Consider the following 7731-nt stretch of genomic DNA (forward strand, 5'->3'; position numbering starts at 1 on the left):
GAACAGAGCACAGGAGCAGAACAGCATAAAGTCTAATGCCTTCTCTTTGCAAAACTTGGATTTAAGTCCAGCGTAATGAACAGAAGTTGCCTACCCCTGGCCGGCCCTCAAACACTGAGCCTGCGCCGCACAAACCAGCTCAGACTTGCAAAGAGATCTCACCCCCGAGGATTCCTTCTGAGCCACTGACTTCATTTACCCCTCATTGAGCCCTGGAGACCACTAGCACGTACGGCCCCCAGGCCGCTGCCAAGCTCCGTGACAAGAACGCCCACTCCCCCCCCCCCCCCCCCGTGCTCCTTCACGGACACAACCTACAACACTCAGCATGGAAATGAGGGATACTTGGTCCCCCAAGTTCCACACACACCTCTCTTCATATCACAGTCACAGCTCTGCCAAGTAATCCATCCACAATCCAATTACAGCTACAGCTGGCCCAGGGCACACAGCTGGAGGGCATGCGGATAAACACAACACAACACATGTTCTTCGTCCTTCCTCATATCTCTGATAGATTCATAGATTTTTTTAAAGCCAGAAGGGATGATTAGGTATCTAGGCTGATCTCCTGTGTCACTCAGGCAATAGAATTTCATCCAGTTACTGCTGTACGGAGCTGGACACCTTGTGTGGGACTAAATCCTCTTCCAGGAAGGCATCCAGCCTTGACATGAGACTTCCTGAGATGGAGAATCTGCCACTTTCCTTGCTAGTTTCTTAACCTTTTCCCCAGCCTCACTGACCCATTCCCAGTGGTTAGTGCCAGCTGCAGGGTTCGTGAAGGAGCAGAGCCCCAGTTGCATTGCAGGTGTGGTTTGTACTTTAACTCTTCATTTCATAGTTATCAGAGATTTAAGTGCAGCTGCCATGCACATGCTGGAAGGCCAGGAGTCAGCACTTGGCAATTTGAACTCTGCAATACGTGTGGGTATTTCATTACCTTGATTTTTTTTTTAATGGCTCTGTGGCGGGCTTCTTACCTTGTCGACCCCTTAAGTCAGGGGGACGGGAGGTAACCCCGCCTCTCTTCGCCTACGTCCATTTTCTAACCCCCCCTCCCCCAGTAGTCAGCTCAGTGTGGCCCGATGGCCAGGGTCCGTCTGTTGCCTCTTCCCGAGTGGGGTAATGCAGCCTAGCGGCCAGAGTCGATTCAATGTGCCCCTAGGGCAGTGTGGCCTAATGGCCAGAGTCCACCTAATTCTCCTCCTCTAGTGGGATAGCACAGCCTAGCGGCCACAGTCAATACAGCCACTTTTGGAGGCAAAACAGGGCCCTAGTGGCTGGTGCCTGGGGGCCATCACAAGGGGGTGGCAGCCCCTGGTAGGGGGGGCCCGGGCCCACCCAACTCCACCGGGCCCCTACCCAGGGTCCTGACAGCGGCGGAGCCATCCTGCACGGGGTCAGCGGGGAATCCTACCGAAACACGCTGACCTCATAAGGGGTGGGAGGTACCACTCCCCCACCCTCCCTGGGTCACTTCCTCCCGGCTCTCTGGCAGCAGCGGTCCATAGGGTATTGGGGTCTCCAGGATCCACAGGACCAGACACTCCCTGGGGTTCTGGTAGCAGCAGGTCTCTGGTACAGGTTTCGGGCTCCTCAGCTCTCGTAGGTAAAGGCTGTAATGGCTCCTGGGATGGAGCCCCTGCCAAGTGTCCTTCCTCCTCGGCAGTCTGCCCCGACTGAGCAGCTCTGCAGGCTTTTATACCTGGTGGCACATGCCCAGCAGAGCCTCGGGGCGGGGCTTCATCTGCTAGGAGGGAAGGATTAACCCCCTCCGTACCAGTGCAGGGCCGATCCGCCCCATCACAGGTTCTTTTTTGTGTTTGCCACAATAATTGTGCCTACCTTGGAGCTTTTTCCGGCATCACTGTGTTGATTTTTTTTACACCCCTACCTGGCAGGACTATACTGGCAAAACTTTTAAGTACAGACCAGGCAAGAGTCTGCATGTGGATTTTAGGGCACTTTAAAATACTACTCTTGACCGAAACATTTTGGTATCCAAGGGCAAAACATCCAAGAAGCGCATCTGCAGAATGCAAGAAAAATGCACAACACACATTGTCTGAGAGGTCTGGCTCAATCTCAAATTCAAGTTCTGGTTCAGTGGCCACAGCACATCCCCTTGGGCCAACTTTTTACAGTGACAGCAGCTTGCAGGAAACCTCTAGCAGTTAAAAGGGATTTAGTCTTGCAGCACATGTGCATTTCAATGTCATCGACTCACCAGTTTGGCTTGTGCTGCTCTGAAATTCCAAATTCTACAGTTACTGACTTTTTCAGTTCTGGCTCCTCGCAGAAGTAGTGGGTGCGATGTATTAACTGAGTGACTGAGATAAGTCAGGGGACAAGGCGAACCATAGCCTGAGCCCCAGCTGTGTGCAAGGAAATGTTATAAGAATGAGACGATTTTGTAAGAGGACAGAAGATGCTAAAATATGGGTCGGATCTGATGAGAAACAGTCAAATGAAAAAAAGTCCCATTCAATTCCATCACGTAACGGCAGACAGCTAAAAAGTGACAGGTTTTTAAAGTGCTTATATACGAATGCTAGAAGTTTAAATAATAAGATGGGTGAACTAGAGTGCCTTGTATTAAATGAGGAGATTGATATAATAGGCATCACAGAAACTTGGTGGAATGAGGATAATCCACGGGACACAGTAATACACAATGATGAGTCTGACGAAGTGGGTATTCGCCCACGAAAGCTTATGCTCCAACACGTCTGTTAGTCTATAAGGTGCCACAGGACTCTTTGTTGCTTTTTACAGATCCAGACTAACACGGCCACCCCTCTGATAAATAATACCAGGGTACAAAATATATCGGAAGGACAGAATAGGTCATGCTGTTGGGGAAGTGGCATTATATGTGAAAGAAAACGTAGAATCAAACGAAGTAAAAATCTTAAATGAACCAAACTGTACCATAGAATCTCTATGGATAGTAATTCCATGCGCTAATAATACTATAGCAGTAGGGATATATTACCGACCACCTGACCAGGATGGTGATAGTGACTGTGAAGTGCTCAGGGAGATTAGAGAGGCTAGAAAAATAAAAAACTCAATAATAATGGGGAATTTCAACTATCCCCATATTGACTGGGTACATGTCACCTCAGGATGGGATGTAGAGATAAAGTTTCTTGATACCTTAAATGACTGTTTCTTGGAGTAGCTAGTCCTGGAACCCACAAGAGGAGAGGCAATTCTTGATTTAGTCCTAAGTGGAGCGCAGGATCTGGTCCAAGAGGTGAATGTAGCTGAACCACTCGGTAATAGTGACCATAATATAATTAAATTTAATATCCCTGTGGCGGGGAAAACACCACAGTGGCCCAACACTGTAGCATTTAATTTCAGAAAGGGGAACTACACAAAAATGAGGAAGTTAGTTAAACAGAAATTAAAGGGTACAGCGCAAAAAGTGAAATCCCTGCAAACTGCATGGAAACTTTTTAAAGACACCATAATAGAGGCTCAACTTAAATGTACACCCCAAATTCAAAAACATAGTAAGAGAACCAAAGAAGAGCCACCGTGGCTAAACTACAAAGTAAAAGAAGCAGTGAGAGGCAAAAAGGCATCATTTAAAAAAATGGAAGTTAAATCCTAGTGAGGAAAATAGAAAGGAGCATAAACTCTGGCAAATGAAGTGTAGGAAGGCCAAAAAAAGAATTTGAGGAACAGCTAGCCAAAGACTCAAAAAGTAATAGCAATTTTTTTTAAAGTACATCAGAAGCAGGAAGCCTGCTAAACAACCAGTTGGGGCACTGGACGATCGAGATGCTAAAGAAGCCCTCAAGGACGATATGACCATTACAGAGAAACTAAATGAATTCTTTGCATCAGTCTTCACGGCTGAGGATGTGAGGGGGATTCCCAAACCTGAGATATTCTGTTTAGGTGACAGATCTGAGGAACTGTCCCAGATTGAGGTGTCATTAGAGGAGGTTTTGGAAAAAATTGATAAACTAAACAGTAATAAGTCACGAGGACCAGATGGGTATTCACCCAAGAGTTCTGAAGGAACTCAAATGTGAAATTGTAGAACTACTAACTGTAGTCTGTAACCTATCATTTACATCACGATGACTGGAGGATAACTAATGTGACACCAATTTTTAAAAAGGGCTCCAGAGATGATCCCAGCAATTACAGGCCTGTAAGCCTGACTTCAATACTAGGCAAACTGGTTGAAACTATAGTAAAGAACAAAATTGTCAGACACATAAATGAACATAATGTGTTGAGGAGGAGTCAATATGGTTTTTGTAAAGGGAAATCATGTCTCACCTGTTATATCCTTGGGGGCAACAGTTTTAGGAAGAAATCACTGGAGACACAGAGAGCTGTAAACCTTGGAGTAGCCATTTATTGCTACACACAGAACTAACCAACAGCCAGCCAAACAGGCTGGGCTATCCCCTAATAATCTAACTCAGTTGCCATAGCAACACAAGATTCTCTTACCACGACAACCAAATACACAACATATTCCTCCCCCCTTAATAAGAATGTCCACAAAATAAAACAAACACTAACTTGACAAGGAGGGTAGACTGCCTCCATTCCTGGCTAAACCCTGGGGATTATTTTGCCCCGTAACCATGGGTTCGCCCTAGCTAAGGATCCAGCCGACGAGGAGGCCCTCTGTCTCTAGGTGGATTACGGCGGACTTCTGGTGTTGTTGCACCCGAAAGTGTCTTGGGCACGGGCCTGACAATGGGCTCAGGGTTCGTAGGGCGAATGGGTGAGGATGTGGTATCAGCTCGTGCCGGGCAGAGGGGTATCTCTGCCACCAGCAGTAATGGAGGGGAAAAGTCAGGAACAGGTGACTCTTGATTCGGTGTCTCACCGGAGGTGGTGAAGTCAGGCAACTCAACTGAAGATGTGTCCTGAGGACTGGTATGACTTGGCAGCAGCTGATCTACATGTCGCCGCCAGGTGAGATCCTCTGCAGTCCGGACTGTGTAGGAAACAGGTCCCGTTTGAGCGATGACAGTGGCAGGGACCCATTTAGCTCCAGAAGTATAATTCTGAGCCAAAACCGGCAGTCCCAGGCTAAAGGTTCGGTCTTTTGCTCTGGGTGCCCGTCTGATGACTTGATCTTGCTGCTGACATTGCACAATTTGTTGGGGTTCAGAAGGTTTCCGCAGATCAAAGCAAGTGCGCAGCTGTCGTCCCATCATTAGAAAGGCCGGGAATGTCTTGGTCGTAGCATGAGGTGTGTTTCTGTAGGATAGTAAGAAGGTGTCCAGACGCTTTTGAATGGATAATTGTCCCCTTGCCGATTTCAAAGCTTGTTTCATTGTCTGCACAAATCTTTCAGCTAATCCATTGGTGGATGGATGATATGGTGCTGAAGTGATGTGGTGTATCCCATTTGCCTTCATAAACTTTTGAAACTCCTGAGAGACGAACTGCGGTCCGTTGTTACTCACAAGTTGTTCTGGCAGACTGAAACGACTAAAGAGTTCTCGTAGTTTTTGGATAGTACTCTCTGCAGTAGTGGACTGCATTATAGAGACTTCTGGCCATTTAGAATGGGCATCTACCACCACCAAGAACATGTTTCCTTCAAGGGGACCAGCGAAGTCAACGTGAATACGTTGCCACGGATTTTCAGGCCAGTCCCATGGATGTAGGGGTGCCCACTGAGGTGCATTCCTCACACCCTGACAGGACATACAAGCTCTTGCCTTCTCTTCAATAGCATGTCCAATCCAGGCCACCAAAAATAGCTTTGTGCAATTTCCTTCATGCGCACTATTCCACAGTGACTGGAATGGAGCTGTTCTAACATCTGTGATCTCAGTGGTGGTGGCATAATGACACGTCTCCCCCACAACAAACAACCAGATTGGATTGATAACTCCGTCCTCCTGGACATGTAGGTAACGAGGTTGGGTGAGACCAGAGAGGTTCGTTGAGATGTTCCATGCTTTACCAGGTCCATAACCTGGGACAATACTTGGTCAACTCGAGTTGCCTTCTTTACCTGAATAGCAGTGATGGGTATATTCTCTACCTGTTCAAAGTAAAAGATTTCCTTCTGGGCAATATCTCGATGCTTGACTGGCAAAATCAGCCTTGAGAGACCATCCGCATTGCCGTGCAGAGTGGATTTCCGATATTTGATTTCATATGTGTGCGCGGAAAGCAACAATGCCCTCCGTTGCATACAACTAGCGGTTAATGGAGGAATGCCTGTGTGGGATCCAAAAATTGAAGTCAGGGGTCAATGGTCTGTGAGAAGAGTAAACTTCCGTCTGAACAGGTACTGATGAAACTTCCGAATTCTGAAAATGATTCCCAGTGCCTCACGTTCGATTTGGGCATAGTTAGTTTCTGCTTTGCTTAGAGTGCGTGAAGCAAAAGCAATAGGTCTCTCTTCTCCCGAAGGCATAATGTGTGACACGACTGCTCCCACTCCATAAGGGGAGGCATCGCAGGCCAGCTGTAGGGGTAAGGATGGATCAGAGTGCGTAAGGATGGATCAAAGTGCGTCAGAACTTCAGAATTTAGCAATGCATCCTTAGCTTTGTTAAATGCAACATCACAGGCTTCAGTCCACTTCCAGGCCTTGTTCTGCCCAAGGAGTTCGTGAAGTGGTTTTAACAGTGTGGCTAACTGTGAGAGAAACTTTCCATAATAGTTCAATAGTCCTAGAAACGAGCGAAGCTGGCTAACATTTCGAGGTGGGGGAGCCTCCACAATAGCCTTAACTTTGGCAGGGGCCTTACGAAGACCTGCAGCATCAATGATGTGTCCCAAATATTCAACAGAGGGCTGGAAGAATTCACACTTGACTTTGCGGACTCGCAGTCCATACTCTTCCAGTCTTGTAGGCTAGCCTCTAAATTCTTTAGGTGATCCTCCTCATTCCTTCCAGTGACCAGGATGTCATCCAGATAGCACTGGACTCCTGGCAAGCCACACAAGATCTGGTCCATAGCCCTCTGGAACAGGGCGGAAGCAGATGTTATTCCGAAGGGTAGGTGACAGTATCGATAAAACCCCTTATGCGTCACAATAGTCAACAGCTCTTGGGACTTTTCATCAACGTGCATCTGTAAATACGCTTGACTCAGATCAATCTTACTGAACTTTTGTCCCCCAGCCAGGCCTGCAAAGAGGTCATCAATGCGGGGAAGCGGGTATTGACTGCACATAAGACTGGGTTGACAGTGACTTTAAAATCACGGCAAATCCGGAGGGAGCCATCTTTCTTCACTATTGGAACAATAGGAGTTGCCCATGGGCTATGGGTAACTGGTATTAGGACTCCATTTGTGACCAGGCACTCCAGGTCCGCTTCAACTTTTGGCCTGATGGCATATGGCACAGTTCTGGCTTTCAGATATTTTGGATGACTGTCAGGTTTAATGTTCAATGTCACAGTGATTCCCTTCATACTTCCCAGATCCTCTCCAAAAACAGCAGCATGTTTCCTTAGTATAGGGGTCAGACCAGTTTCTTCTTTAGTCACTCGGTGCATTTCTGCCCAGTTCAGCTGGATCTTCCTAAGCCAAGACCTACCGATTAAGGCTGGGTAATTACCTCTCACGACAAACAGTGGCAATTTAGCAGCCTGTCCATTGAGCTCCACCTTAACATCCGTAGTGCCCAACATGGGCACAGCTTCTCCCGTATACGTCTTCAGAACAGTTTTTGTTGCTTTAAGCGGAAGATGCTGTAGCTTTTCTTTATACACAGTCT

The 7731-nt window shown here is 47.3% G+C and overlaps 1 protein-coding gene across 2 annotated transcripts in view; it reads right to left on the reverse strand.

Annotated features, from left to right (window-relative positions):
- LOC117869996 (zinc finger protein 239-like) overlaps positions 1–7731 on the reverse strand; it is a 1162621-nt gene that overhangs the window by 630127 nt on the left and 524763 nt on the right. The gene's annotated exons all lie outside the window — the stretch shown is intronic.

The sequence above is a fragment of the Trachemys scripta genome, chromosome 25, assembly GCF_013100865.1.
Source record: "Trachemys scripta elegans isolate TJP31775 chromosome 25, CAS_Tse_1.0, whole genome shotgun sequence".
NCBI classification, from domain to species: domain Eukaryota; kingdom Metazoa; phylum Chordata; order Testudines; family Emydidae; genus Trachemys; species Trachemys scripta.